The sequence below is a fragment of the Otolemur garnettii genome, unplaced genomic scaffold (assembly GCF_000181295.1).
Source record: "Otolemur garnettii isolate 467f Iridium unplaced genomic scaffold, OtoGar3 scaffold00169, whole genome shotgun sequence".
Classification (NCBI taxonomy): Eukaryota; Metazoa; Chordata; class Mammalia; order Primates; family Galagidae; genus Otolemur; species Otolemur garnettii.
In genome coordinates, this window is record NW_003852564.1 from 1,349,850 (window position 1) to 1,354,904 (window position 5,055).

Genomic DNA, 5,055 nt, shown 5'->3' on the forward strand with positions numbered 1-5,055 from the left:
CCAAGACAACTCTTCTTACAGTGTGGCGCAGACAAGGCAGAAGGTTGGACACTCCGATGGTAAAGACCTCAGAGGTTTTATAGACTTCATAGGAGTAAAAGAAACGAGAGAAATCAAACTCTTAGGTAGTGTGGGTGAGTCCACATGGTACCCTTGAAGATGGAGGCCGTGTCTTTATGCTGATTCACAGCAGCAGGGTTTGCATTTAAAAAGTAAAACTTGAGCTTCCTTAGAATTCCACACATTTTGTAGACTGATACCGCACATTAGCATGGTGAAGATTCCATGATCCTTGTGGTAAAGGCACTTGTTTTCCTTTTTAAAACAATCTTTTAAAATATCATTTTTAAAAATTTCCTTTTTTACATGGCACCTAGTAACAGTCTAGGGGAAGGCAATGATGTGTACCCACTTTGAGAAATCTTGCCTTACGTCATTGAGGGCAGAGGCCAAAATCTGTTTCTTGAAGTTCAAGGTAATTCAGAATAAATAATACCTTCTCCAGTCAGTGCCTACTTTGAACATTAATAAAGATCCATAAGATGGTTTCGTTTTCCTGGAGTACAGTTATTATTTATTAATGTTGATTGAGAAATATAATACATGTACCATGAAAACTGATTAACCTCCCAGAATTTCCTCTCTTCTGTAGTGTTGGAAAGAAATTGGATAGTGTACGGTCACTATATGACCTCTGGTATAACAGGGTCAGAAGAACATTTTCCCCTGGGATATGAAGCAACTTCAGAGGAAATCTGAGTCCCAGATAAGGTGGATAGAGGTGACTCATCCCAAATTTAGGGTGAAATTTCTTCAATTTGATGAAGTACAAAGAATTATCCTCAAGTTTCTGAAGATTAAGGGATTATTAAAAATAATAACTATATAATATTTTGTAGACATGAATAAAGCAACTTAAAACAATAATCCTATATATGAACAACCTACATTATCATTAAGAAGAGTAGCAACTGAGCTAGAATTCTACTTTGGGGCATTTTTAGATGGTAATTAAAAGTAATGGACACCTACAAAACAAGATTGTGACATTCTAGCAAAGTGTGAAAAATTAAATTAGAATAAATTGATTGCTACAATATCATGAGGAAAATGACCATCTGAAACAAATATTTTAAATGGAAATTGTAAATAGAAATTTCTTTAATTTCCTTTGTAAGTTTAAAGTATATGAGCCTTCTGATATTTGAATCTAGGAAATATCCTAATTTTTAACTAAGTAATATGAAAATGATAGGTCTCATCCCCCACTTATCACATCTAAAAAAATTCATATCCAAAAGTTATTATTTACATTTCTGATATAAAGTCTTCCATCTGAAATAGATTTTTTAACATAAAAATAATAGAGAATTAGGTTATAACTTTCATAAAAAAGCTATAAATTAGTTTCACAGTAGGGCTGAGTACATTGGATACTTTTTCTTCCATTCTTGAGATACTTTGCTAAGAATATGTTCCAGCTCCATCCATGTAAACACAAGAGGTAAAGTCTCCGTCTTTCTTTAAGGCTGCATAATATTCCATAGTGTACATATGCCACAGTTTATTAATCCATTCCTGGGTTGATGGGCACTTGGGCTTCTTCCTTGACTTAGCAATTATGAATTGGGCTGCCATAAACATTCTGGTACAAATATCTTTGTTATAGTGTGATTTTGGGTCTTCTGGATATATACCTAGTAGAGAAATTGTAGGATCAAATGGCAGGTCTATTTTTAGATCTCTAAGTGAATTTATGTGAGAATTAAAAAAAAAAAAACAGAGAAAGTTACAGATTTTTAGTAAAAATGTCAGTTTATTTTCTTATTTTAGTCTATTTGTTATTTTTGTTTACAAAACAGTGAATTTGTTAGATCCTCAAATAAAGATAAAAATACAATATAAGATTCTTCTGAAAAATATCTCTCTGTTCATTCTCTCTCCATCCTCACCTCCTATTTCTCTAGCCATTTTTTTGTTAACAAAGTATAATAGAACCTCAATAGGTTGACTGCCTCCCTACAATGACTACCTCCTTAAGTTGACCAAGTTTTTGTAGACTAGTTATGCACCACATGTACATATAGTATAGCACAGTAGGCCTAGTTCCTTATGTTGGCCACTTCCATATGTTGACCACTTTGTTATACTGGTCCACAACTTACAGAGGTCCTATTGTATTGTGATAAATAGAATCTTATGGCACCAAAGTATATGGTTAAAGTCTCTGATTATGATATACTAATGGTTTATGTCCAGGTACAGGGTGAGTGACATTCAATGATCTGGTAGTTCCCCTTGCATTAAAGTAGTTTAATGTTTTTTATTGACCAGTTCTGGTAGTTCTGGGCTTATGACATATGCCATCTTAATATATTATTTGACACTCTCAATTTAATATATTTTATTCAAATTTTCTGGATTCAATAAGACTACCTTGAAAATGAGGGATCAATATTTTTGTTTTCAAAAATACTATATACACAAACTTTATCCCATACATGCCTTCCACAACACATCTGCTAATGGTGACTTTGAGTGACTTGTATTTTTCATAGTATTTTCATATATACGTATATTTATATGTGTGTAATTTTCAGAAAGCAAGTTAATTTAACTTTTAAGATTATTTATTAAACATAGAGGATGAGACTTTGGCAACCACAGCATACAAGTCTTGTGGAGGTACTGAATATTAACCTAGGCTAGATGACTTTATTTTTGAGGAAATACTTGCAAAATATAAGCAATAGATGTATGAGAAAAGAAAAGAATAGCTCTGACACTGAAAGTTTTGCTTGCAATAAAATAAGAAAAATTGATAATGATGGAGGAAAAGGTAGTAGTAAAAGTAAGGATAGACTTATAAAAGAAGACAGAAGTAATTTTTACTTATAATCCTATGTAAATATTTGAGCTGCACTTATTAAAATGATGCTCTAGGGTGGTCTGAAGGAAAATAGCCAAATGAAGCAGAATATAATTGAAGCAGAAAGCATATCTTTTCCATATTAGGATATGATCTTGAACACATGCTTATACTAAGGAATTGGGGGCGATGTGGAGTTTACATAAAGCATACACCAGGAAAGTTGTGGAATTCCCAAGCTGCCATCCCATGTAAAAGCAGAGTTCAGTGCTAAGTTGTGTAAAGGATGTTGTGTGAGAAAAGAAACAGACCCCAAATCCTTGCAGCTTTGCTCCACAGGGATATGCCTTGAGTTAATACAATGAAAGCCGGAGTTTAGTGCCTGTGCAAGGCTGTTAATTTTTGCATGCTCTACGAATATAAATTTTCTTTCCCTAGCCTGTCATTTGCCAGACCTATGCTATTTGTCACAATAGGGACCAGACAAGGGAAAGTATATGAACCCAGAATAATGAGAACAAGTTTTATTATTTTGCACACAGGACATAACAACATTGTTTTTCTATCACAGATTTTTTTTTAAAACTTTATCAAAGAATATTAGGCTACTGGAAAAATATCGCTCATATTTGAAATTCTAAATATAAGTATTTTGTTTTAGACTATTCTAAGTACAAATGTTTTATTTTTTTACTGTTGTTATTCATAATAAAAATGTAAGAATTTTTATAAAAGAATCCTTGGTTTAATATTTGTAGATTTGAAAAGCAAACATAGATTTGATGTATTTCATGGCTGTAGTGCATGCTGCAGGTTAGGACTTAATAAAGTAGTGTTTCCCCTTTTCCTGGTTTAAAGCAATATTGAAATAGCATTAAATCATTATTAACTGATAATTATTGGGCCTGGCCCTTTTAATTCCAGAGAATGAACTGGTTTTTGTTACATATAGTTATAAACCAAGGCAGGCATCCATCCTGACTTCAAAGAACTTACAGTCTAAATGATAACAAAAATCTTTAGTAATATTTTTTAAAATCCTATAAATATCATCATAATGTGAAATAGTGGAAAATTCAGCAAAAGGAAAGGAACTTGATAATATGTGTTAGAGCAAGATAAAATATTCTGTTATGTAGCTCGTATTCTAATAAACAATGTATTTCTTCATATCTGGCCAAAGACATATCTACAGAGTATCCCAAAAGTCACCCATAAAGTTTCCATACACAGAGTAGATGGTATATTGTAGCTAAATGTACCTTTACTTACAAGGTATTCATTACAAAATTTTACAAAGAGGTAGTCAACATGAGAGAATATTTTACAAATATTATGTAAAATTTTGCAATGAATATCTTGTGAATAAAGGTACATTTAGCTACAATTTACCATTTTCCCAATGTATAATGACTGCACAAGGGACTTTTGGGACCCTGTAGTTGTACCATAAGCTCTCACCGAAAGGGTACATTGTGACGGTCTCTTGCATACCTCCTGGGTGAAGGGCTCAATTACAACTTGGACTTAACCTAACACATGCGAACAATGAAATCTAATTGTACACAAATACAATTGTTTGTGTGTGTATATATATATGTTAATCATATATGTTTGTATACATATATAAAAAAGAAAAACAACAAAAAAGAATATAATGAACAGTGAGATGGAAAATAAGTTTTGTGTTCATCTTGATTGTTTGAGATCAAGACTTTTGATACATTAAAGATGATTGAATATTAATATGGTGTTGGTATCTATTGTGAAGTTTCTAAGGATGCAGAACAAAGGATATGCTTCCTTAGTAATCTAAATTTCATTTTACAGCAGAGAATTGCATCAGCTTCCTGTTCATCTTCAAATGCAATTAAGGTGTTGCTTGCAATCGGTAAAGTCTTACTGCATGAGATTTACCTACTGAGGACCACTTATCTGCGTTTCACAGAGAGTACTTTGGAACAGTTCTGCTCATAGCCACCTTGTCTCGATTGCAAGGGGTCTGAGTAGGCAGCACCCCTCATGGCCAGTTGAGTTACAGCGTTCTGCTTACTCTTTCTTTACAACCCAACAAAGTTCTCAAATATAAGAAGACACACGCTATTTAAATAACACTTCTAAGCAAAGAAGGAAGTTCTTAGTTTTACTTTTAGTAAATGGTGAGAAAATACTATCCTCAAGTATCC